Below are 11,486 nucleotides of genomic sequence, written 5' to 3' on the forward strand. Positions count from 1 at the left end.
GAACAACAGGTTTGTTGTACACATTTACTTACCCTTGTGTGAATAGTACCCTAGAATTACGAACCCAACTCTTCCTTTTGATATTCGGGATTGTCGAACCTACGCGTCACTCAAAGTTCTGTGTATCGAGAACCTCAAGAACTCAGTTTGATATAGTTTTTCGACACATTCCTCGCCGTAGATATGAGAGATAGAGTTGTAAATGAATGGGCCGTTTAATATCAGTAAGTTAACAGCAGGGTCGCGATTTCTCGAATATTGCACCAACTGAAAGATGAGGTGGCCTGATGCAGTACATTCATTCAGTTAAAGCATCACAAACCAGAGATTCAGTTGAATTCCAGGTGAGTCTCCTGTCAAAGCCAAATTGTTATACAAATGAGTGCGTTTCGCTAACTTCGTGCAATTTGGGCTCAAGTAGGTTGACGGAAACTAGGGGGGGCCGTGCCTACCTGATGAGCCGAATAGGAAGGATGAGACCGGTCGTGAGCTGTTGAGAAGTTTCCAGAAACCTGATGGGCAATTTTCTATAGAGGAGAATGTCGGTAGCTCAGGTAGCGTAGATGGTCGTTGGCTTGTTCGCTGAGCTGACCAATTTAGTTGCAAACGGTTCATCACCAATCGCGGTGACATCACCAGCGCGTAGTTGTGCGTAGCGGTGGGTTAGTGGTTGTGCACAACCACTAATAAGTGCTTCATGGGCAGTTAGGCCGCCGGGCTATTGTGCATAATGCTAAACGTGTGCTGTTAGAGGCGACCCTATGTTGTTCTAAAAGGTTTCGGGACCACTCTGAGGCCATAGACGAAATCGGAAAATTACGCCCCCTTTTCTCACCCACGCAAGCTGGACTTCAACTCAAGGCCTGGATGCTTTGGTTGCCGTGACGCTTGCGTTGTCGGGAAATATGAAACCAATTTTAGGAATACATGATTTTATTATGACTGATTGCAAGCAGGTATTGTAATGGGATTTGCACTTTCATGGACTATCTATTCAGCTTTTGTGGTGTAATTTGGCAGAATTTTTTGTCCCTGCCTGGGGAGCATGAGTGCCAGATAAGCCAAAAAATCTTGAGAGTGTAGATTAGCTGAGACATATTCATGGCATGATGTCTGGCTGCAAGCGTGCAGTATGGTTGCGCGACATACTCTGAATTTTCGGGTGGGCTGTTTAACGCTTTCTGTTCGAAGAAGCTCGTTACTGAATTACCAGTATCTTGTATTCATAAGACTGTATAACTCTGCCTTATTGGTGTGGATCAGTGTTAAGAGGTATTGATTCCGTTTCTCAGACTCGACCTTTTCTATGCCGGGTGTCACTCCATTTTTGTCTTCCACAGACTGCCTTTTTCTTCTATGTTAGGAGCAACTGTGCTGCGCAAGTTAGTTGTTTATGTAAAATATGGTTTTGTGACCGCAGTTATTTGGGCGAAAATAGGAGTTCCTTCCTAGGTGACCCCGTCAGGTACTCGCCGGGGTTCAGCTGCATATTTTACACTAACGCCGTTTGATTAATTAGTTGCAGTTGGTGAATCCAAAAAACAAAACTTTATGTTGTGTTACGGCGCCACAGTTTTAGACAAAGTTTCTTCTACAGCTGTTCTTGGATTGGTTGATATTTCTGTACAGTATGCTTTACCCTTTAAAATTATCGTGCACCACACTGACACTGATAACTAAGTTTTTAGTGCTCATCACAATCGAGAACAAAAACTACATCAAAAGTGAATTGAAATATTATCCAGTTACATGAACACTGGGCTACTGTGATAATTAGATTAGTGGTAGGTATCTTAACTACCGAATGTACGCGTAGTATAGAAGTCCGAATATGGACGAATGAATATCGTATATTCTCGAATATCGCGGGCGTACAATCAATCGCATCGTAAAACAAAGGCATATAAAAATACACTACACAGAATGAATAGAATACAGTCAATGTTCACCACATGCACCACGCGTTGAATGAGCGTGCGGGTGTTTATAGTCTCTAATAGGTTGGAACCTTACATGTTCAGATCTTCTCAACGTCGGATTGTCAGGTTCAGTGTTTGTTTCATGCTCATCAGAACCATCTCTAGCATTGAATTCGACTTGATCAGCATGCCGTCTGTGACTTGAGAGATCTTCGAGGTCAAGAACCGTGACCATACGATTCCCGTTCCTCCCAATAACAACACCAGTAGATGGACGTAGATCGTTACCCTTGAAAAATGTTACGTCGGCAGTCCCAATGCATTCCAGGTTCGTGCGTAAGGATCTCGACTTGAATAGCTCTGCTGGACTCTTACCAGTAATTGAATGAGCAGCATTCCTGTACTGCATCAAGAAATTATCAATACCTCGATCAAGATCATGAAAAGTAACAGGGGAAATAGAATTGATGGCAGATTTCAAAGTTCGAACAAAATTTTCAGCGAGTCCATTAGACTGTGGATGACGGGGAGCAGTAAATAAATGACGACAACCAAGTCCTTTTAACCAATATTCGAGAGATTTCGCTGTGAAGTGTGAGCCGTTATCAGTGACCAAAACAATTGGTACACCTTCACGACTAAATAGTTTCCTCAAAGCATACTGAGTAAACTCAGAACTCGGGGATGTCGTGAGAAATACTTCCGTCCAGCGTGAATAGGAATCTACAACCACCAGTGCATAATATTTGTTCAAAAATGGACCGCAATAATCTGCATGAATGCGTTGCCATGTTTCACAGGACAATGGCCAAGGAATCCATTTGGATGATTTGGAATGAATTTTGTGTGTACAGTTCATACAATCCTTAGCCGTACGCGCAATGTCTGCATCCAACTCTGGCCACCAACAAGTAAGTCTGGCAAGAGACTTCATTTTGTCGATGCCTAAATGTCCGGAATGCAAATCGGATAAAATGGCACTTCTGTGTGTTGGTGGAATCACGACACGATCGTTATAACACAACAATCCATCAGGTGTCAATGCTAAACTGTCTCGACGAGCATAAAATGCGGGAAATCGACGACGTTCTTGGTGCGTCCATCCTCGTCTTAATGCAGAGATAACGGATGAAAAGTATTTTCGGGTATCACGCACAAGCTCGTCTCGTTTAATCGGAAGCGGTTGTACTAACAAACAATCAGAAACATTAGATTGTGATAAACTTTCTGGAACTCTGGATAGATAATCGACGTGCTGAATGGATTTAGCACCACGATGAATAATGTCATATGTATACGAACTGAGAGCGATGCTCCAACGTTGAACCATGGCTGCGGATGACTTAGCCAATGATTTCATAGGATGGTATATGAATTTCAAGGCTTCATGATCGGTCACAATCGTGAATGGTTTACCAAAAAGATACTTGTGTAGTCTACTTACACCCCAGTAGACAGCAAGAGCTTCACGCTGTGTTTGAGAATAGCCCTGTTCGGCTTGTGTTAGTCGACGGGATGCACAAATGACAGGACGGCCATTTTGTTCGAGAATAACACCTAATCCAGTTGGAGACGCATCAGTTATAACGGTTGAATGATCTTTCGCAGAAAATGGTTTCAAAATAGCGTCAGATTTAAGATAATTGAGTAAAGAACGTAAAGTTTTCTCATGCTCAGATATCCAAGAAAATGTTTTCAGAGATAACAGTTCAAATAGACAATAAGCTTTCTGAGAAAAGTTAGGTATGAACCGGGAATAATATTGCAATGCACCAAGTATGGAACGAAGTTCGGACAGATTAGAAGGGGATGGAGCATTGACTAAAGGCGATAAACGTTCATTATCAGGAGAAAAACCATTTCCATCAACAGTGTAGCCTAAACATGATAGTTTGTAAACAGAAAATGCACATTTCGAAGAATTAACGGCAACATTTAAGTCATGAAATCTTTTGAATAATGCAAGCAAGCGTGAATCGTGCGTAACCTTATCGACAGCATGAACTATCACGTCATCTTGATAAGTTACAACACCTTCAAGACCGTCAGTAATTGAATTAATCACATCTTGAAATACAGCAGGAGAGACATTAAGTCCGAATGGCAAGAAATTATACCGATATAATCCAAATGGTGTATTGATGACTGTGCATTCACTAGTAGCATCATCAAGTGGTATCTGCAAGTATGCATCCTTCAAGTCTATTTTTGAAAAGATTTTTGATCCCGCTAGACGATACAACACATCTTCAGGTTCTTCTGTAGCACACGAGCGTTGAAGTAGGCTTTTGTTGAGTGTCAATCGATAATCGCCACAAATTCTAACAGTTTTACCATCAGACTTTAATGGCGTAACAATCGGCGTAGCCCATTTGGAAGACTCGACAGGTGTCAGAATACCTTTTTGGCACAATGAATCTAGAGCTAGACGCACTGGTTCACGCAAACCAAAAGGTACTATACGTCGTTTGAGGAAAATCGGATCACCAGAAACCTCGAGTTTCACTTTTGGTATGCGCATTCCTCCGGTGACTTTGGAGCAGCTCGTGATCAGTTGTTTCAATTCGGTTTCGTTGAAATTTGAAGTAAGTAGTGAAATGTTAACGTTAAGCGCACGTAAAACTTTGAGACCAATTATTGAAGGACCAGAATTCGATACAAGAAAATTACAATCAACAAAGTTACCACTGGAAACTTTGACTGGTATAGTACATGAACCAAGAAGCGGTAAAGCATGTCCAGTGATACCTCTAACAGATAATTGTGTCGGTTTTAAAACAGCAGTAGGATAAAATGCTATAAGATCTGACTCAGGAATAATGGATTCGACGCTGCCAGTATCAATGATAAAACTATGCTTTTTACCAGAGCCTGATATGAGCGTCTTCGACACATGCATAGAATTCGATAAAACAGATAAAGACATGGATGAGATGTTATCAGTCAAAGGCTTGATATCAGAATTTGAGTCGACAGTCAGTCTACAAACTCTTTTGGACTTACATACATTCTGAATATGCCCAATCTTACCACATGAAAAACATTTTGATTGGCGATGTATGCAAGTATATCTGGAGTGGTCCTGTCCACACGAAGCACATTTGCCAAGAACTTTTTTTGGTTGGCGTATTTGACGATTTTGAATGTTCGAATTCAGTTGGTTGTTTTTGTTATGATAACGCATATTGGTTTCAAATTTACCGTGTGGGCGACCTTCCAGCCCTTTCGACTTTAGTGCATTAAATAAAACGGTCTCGTTGCATTTGGTTACTTCTTTAACATCCTGGTATTGCTCGCAAATTTTTCTGATCGATATGAAGCGTTGATCAGTCTGTACTAGGAGCTTTTGTTGTAGATCTGGAAGATTAATTCCGGCAATGAGGCGATCACTCAGTTGGCTTTCAAGTTGTTGGCCGTAGTCACATTTTGCAGCCTGTGTTTGCAGTTGGAGGACAAAATCACGAATACTCTGAGATTCGAATCGAATAAGGGAATTGAATTTCGCTCGTTCTGCGGCCACAAAATTGATAGGCTTAAAATGACTGAGAACTAACTTCTTTAGAACATCGAATGTGCAATCGATCGGCACCGTAGGGAATGATAAATTCTTTACAAGAGCATAAGCACCCTTCCCAATGTAATGCAGGAAATGAGTTGTCTTCTTTTTATCATCCAGATCCGATTTGGTAAGACACCAAATGCTGAAGCGTTCCAAATAATCCTCCATCTCCCGTGCAGTTGAATTTACACTGAGCGATTCCAATTCAGATAACATTGTGATGAAGAGAAAAAGATTCCGGATCGCGACGCCAAATGTGATAATTAGAATAGTGTTAGGTATCTTAACTACCGAATGTACGCGTAGTATAGAAGTCCGAATATGGACGAATGAATATCGTATATTCTCGAATATCGCGGGCGTATAATCAATCGCATCGTAAAACAAAGGCATATAAAAATACACTAAACAGAATGAATAGAATACAGTCAATGTTCACCACAGCTACTACTTCACGAGTAATGAAACCGTTATTCGTTTGAATGAAACGAATAGCCCACGTGTTATTGTCTGTGTTCCTCTCAAAGAATGCCTTGAAGGCCATGTGTCATTGGGATTGTGCTCGGTAGCTATGGCACCCTATATATTCATTGACTGCCCCGGGTGCAAGGAATTGTGCTCGGTAGCGAAGGCACCCGATATATTCATTGACTGCCCCAGGTGCAAGACCCGTTGTGTTCATGGACAGCCCTAACTTTGGTTTCTTTTGACAAGACCACCGGTGCGTCGTTTGGAGCCAACGGATCAACGATAGCGTCTGTGGTCGAGCCAGAGCTGCAGCTCTGGCACCAGCGGTGACAAGCGTAACATGCCACCCCTATTTGTCACCTTTAGGCACCGATGCCCACCGGTGGTGCCACCGGCGGCGTGTTTACAGGGTGGTCACCTATTTTCTATTTCTGGTCGTTCACCCCTTAACGTAAAGTATCGTTGTGGCATGAAAAAGGGTTTACCAATCCTCTGTGCACACAGAATAGTGTAAGCAGTTGTTACGTAGTTAGTGAGCAATGTACCGTAAGCTTGGAATGCCACTATTACCACCTTCTAATGCGACTGCTGACGACACTTGTCAGCTATGCCTAAAGAAACAGCAACTTATGTCACCATTGTAGGTTTTGAACCTTGAAACTCAGTTGTGGCTGGAAATCATTCGTTCCGTTTTCGTTGGCAACTCTACATACTATGTAACAACAGACGAGGTATTAAGTTTTCCACAGAGGAGAATGTCGGTAGCTCAGGTAGCGTAGATGATCGTTGGCTTGTTCGCTGAGCTGTGCAATTTGGTTGCAAACGTTTCATCACCAATCGAGGTGACATTATCAGTGCGTAGTTGTGCGTAGCGGTGGGTTAGTGGTTGTGGGCACAACTACGCACTGATGATGTCACCTCGATTGGTGATGAAACGTTTGCAACCAAATTGCACAGCTCAGCGAACAAGCCAACGATCATCTACGCTACCTAAGACAGCCTGGTGGGGTAACATATACCTTGACAGTCTCTCGATTTACCCTCCAGCCCTGCCGTGACAGAAGACTGATTTCCTTGCTGAAGAAAATAGCTATGTGCAACTACCTTTGGTTAAATTACCCCACTTCCGTTGCACAGATTGAGTAAACGTCTTAAAATGCGCTGTGGAGTAATGGTTCAGGTTGAATGGGTAGAAATCGGTTCAGCAAGCAAGCCAAAGTAAGGTCAGGATCACAAGTCAGACCTGCTCAGTCACTCATAATATGGTGGTTTTGTTCATTTCCTTTATATGTTCTGAAATGAAAGAAATATTCATCGTCTAAGGAGGGTAAGTGACACAAATACTTCCTTAAAAGCCCTTCCCTAAGTGAGGGTTCCTTACGAGGAAAATAGGTTACATTCAAAATTATAAATGATGGCTGTGACCAAGAGAGTAGTGTAACACCATTTATTTTCCGGGCCTGGCCGGCTGACAATAGGTAGCTTCAATATGACCCAAGAATATCTGATATTATAACAAAAGTTTTTGCGGGTTAATGGTTTCTCTGTGCTATGAAGCGTCCTAACGAATCGATGTCGGATTCATGAAATGTGTGCTATGGATCAACCGGAGATAATTTATGCCTTTCAGCGAATGAAAGTACCGGGAAGACATAAAAATCTTTGAAAATCTTTGAATGAAACAAAGGAAAGCCTATAGGTATCCATGATAATGGTTGGGATGCTCCTATTGGACGGTTTCTGTTCCACTGCGGTCTTCTGTTCAAATGAGAAACCAACGCGCAATTAGCGTGAACGGAAAGACATGTTTGGGGAAGGAATTGAGACCTCAAACTCTTACTTACTGGGCAGGTGCTTCACCGAATGAGCCGTCCGCCTACACAACGGCTACGCCATCGGCACCGTTAACCATTGCATTTACCGACAAACCTGCAGATACGGGGATATGTACAATGGTAGGAGTGGCCGGAAGCTAGGAATGCCAGAAAGAGAACACCTGCTCAGACGAATTCGTATTCTGTTTGCTGATACTCATTTAGCTTGCGTGGAGTCGAAAATCAAGTCATCGGTTACCAGACATCTGTTCGTTATAGCACGAAGCAACCGTCTACATAGACTGAGGTTTCTGGAGGCAGTATCGATAAATCTATTCAGGCTCGTGCTTAGAAATACCCGAGTCATCCTCAGACCGCCTTGGTTTTACTGATCGTTTATGTTAAAGTTTCGTTCCATATAAGCAAGACAACTAGCCTTGTGTTCGTCATTTTACTCCTTTTTACACTTATTACGACAGACAAGATTGAACGAATGAATTCATCTCACAACACCATTTCCCTCACTGCCTTGTCACAATAATTTAAGTCTATGAAATTCCCTGTGTTTACCAATAAAACAAAAGCCTTGCTGTTGTTCAGAATTACTGGGCGACTGCAGTAGCACGGGTGGATACGGCACCTATGGATAGATAACTGGTATATCAATAAGTGTGTACAAAGTCTTATTCTTCCTGCAAGTAGCATCCCTTTTTCACAAAATTCTTTTTTCAAGCAAAAGCAGTTAAAGCGCTATATACTGGCGATCAAACTCAACTTTCACGTCGTCAAGGCCATTAAGCGACGGCAGCTGAAATTTTGAGAGCAGGTGTTGGGTTGTAATGACAGTTGACACTGATTTATCCACGGACGACCATGCCAGACAAAAATTCTGGCACAGCATACATTTGGAACGTCACCTGGTCGATTAAAATGGTTGTACCTGATTACATTAATATTGCTACAACGAAACAACTTCCTCGTGTCTCTTCCCGGTTCTCCGCTGTGAAACTTCGATCATTTGCAATCCAAATAGCTCGCTACATGTTCCTTTTTCGACATGAATCCATTACTTCCTCCTTTACAAAAGTACTCAGCCTCCTGTTTCCCTGTTATTATTTGATCCAATCCGGTGAGGCAGTGGTTGTAGGCGCTTGGGTTCACGTGTTTGCCATAGAAGAGGAGATGCACTGTCTCATTGTTACGACTTGTTTCAGTGTCGGAAGACCGAACGGTTTATTCCCGACAAACCGGTATGAGGTAATTTCCGACAAGACTGATCTGCCGAAGCAATCGATATTGCATCTATGAAAACCGGCTTCATTAGTAGATGACGGGCAGAGACAGAAAGATTACCCAACAATACGGAGATAACGAGTGTTCTGGAGGTGCGTAAACACAAAAAGGGTGTGTTATGCAGATAAAACGGTCATTCGCACAGTGAATTAGTCATTTGAATGGAATGCCCGAGAACTCGAACGAATACCCAGTAACATACCTTGGTTATGTCCATCGATCGGCCGTCCAGTCAGGACCTCCCAGTCAGGTTCCGCCACAGACGCTTGAAACCCTCTGGACACACCTGCGCAAACGTAAAAAAAACCGTATTAGTCCACCGTGCGCTGGTGGAGTAGTGGTGGCACGCTCTCCTCGCATGTCAGATGTGCGGAGTTCAAACCACGAAACAACCATTGGATATGTACTGTTGATGGACTCGAAACTCGAGTTCAATGCTCCCTCCCTTTGGTGTGGACTAAACAAGACGACTGCGCGAGGACAGGAGGATGATTGTTCGAACGAGATTCATGTGAGTGTGTGTTCTACAAAATCTCACAACCGCCAACACCCGAATTAGGTTATTGCCACGTGTTACAGGTCATTTGTTCATTCTGTTTTCTTAAAAAACAGTAAACCAGGCGGCTGTACAGTCTTTGCCTTGAGGTGTTGCTTGTAGAAGATTCTCATCAATCTGTTCAGAAAATCGGTCCACCAAGGGGAGGGCTTTATATGTGAAGTGAATCTAAAGAGAGATGATCGCATATCTTGTTTCAGACGACCGCAATGGTGCTCCAGACTCTACTGTGATGATGGATTTATTCGTGATGTAGAATGTGCTTACATCCTGGCCTCGAAGGAGAACCAGTTTACCAAACTGAATATGCTGCAGTGCCTTCCAATAGCTAGTGCGTTAATAAAGTAAATTAACAACCCAGAACCGAGTTTAAGTAGCGGGAAGAATAAGAAATCATCGGTCTGCTCACCTTTGCGGCTTAGTTCACCCATCTAGAGAGTAAGGTCTTTCGGGAAGGTATATTCAGCAAGACTGCCTGGTTCAGTGAACATACGCGCGCGATATGTACGAATTTATACTGTAATAACGCCTTTTTTATCTTCAGGGTTAGGTCCCAGGAACACGTCGAAAGTTGAAAGTGGACGATGCACTGACCTTGCGTCACGAATTGTCTCCATTGTATTTTATGCCCTAAATTATCTTCCCACCTCCTTTAAGCACAGTACAAACACAAAGAAAACGTTTATATGCACATCGCGGTATGAATTTTGTCCAGGAATTGTAAAAAAGACACCACACTTAACTAACGCAATATAGACAGTATACACCAGTAGGGATTCATGGATTCAATAAGGACGGCGGTGATGAAACGGGGCGACTGAGAGAGGTATTGCGTTGCTTTCTGCGCAGAACATTCACAGCTTCTGGGCTTTTGGGAGGGGGGTCAGGATATTGCGTGCCTTTTTTGTTGGTAAACCTGAGGTAGGTTTTATGGGCTTTTAGGGGGCTTCAACGGGGACTCCGGCATTATTTACTTAAAAATGACGCGGGCTACGTGTCCCTGAACTGCGAGGTTGGTCATGCCCTTCAACTGCTGCGCCAGTGCCACTGAGTTAGCTCAAACTGGCCCCAACCATTCCCTGAGGTTCCTGTGCATCTCTTGTAATCACTACAAGTTCAATAACGAAACGTCCTGACCTCTCATATTTTGTAATTCCTGGATTACATTAACATGCATGAGGCTGATTCGCTGCAAGTCTTGCAGACGCTTCAATACAAGTAGGAAATCCACAAAAATGTGTCAAAGTCCAAGCATAAATATGCGAACAGATGGGGAGGGAATGTTCGAGCTGCGACAAAGCAGCAACATTTTTGTACTACACCACTTTATAAAAGGTTTTTCCTCGTAGGCATTTATTTGGGTTTCCTACCAAATCAACTGGAGGGGTTTTTGATGGGCACAGAAGTACCAGTCAAGATTTTGGCGCAAAACCACTAGGATACGGGGCGCCGTAGACGGCTTACACTGAAAATGCATAATTGCAAAGCTCCGTCAATCGTGGGGAAGCGATAAAACTTAGCCAAATCAATACTTACTTCGTAACAGACCCCGATTTATTCTGAGGGAAGACACTGCCCATAAGAGTACTGAAAACCTTCCGAGTGCCGGTTTCACCCTTTTTGGTGCTAATCAGTTCGACGGAGTTTCTGAGTTTCCGTCCACCCAAATTATACACGCGCTTGCACACCAGTCTAGATTTAACGGGTGACTCATCTGATCCCAGCTGAATCTTTCATCCATGATATTCTTCAACTGAATGTGGTGCACAAAGGTTGCCTTAGGTTTTATTTGGTGCGATAATCGAGATGTTGCAGTATATTTCATGAAGGAAACTACACATAAGGTTGCTGAAAACTTTTTGAGAGCCCAGGACTGA

Source organism: Opisthorchis viverrini, assembly GCF_000715545.1.
Source record: "Opisthorchis viverrini unplaced genomic scaffold opera_v5_87, whole genome shotgun sequence".
Lineage (NCBI taxonomy): Eukaryota > Metazoa > Platyhelminthes > Trematoda > Opisthorchiida > Opisthorchiidae > Opisthorchis > Opisthorchis viverrini.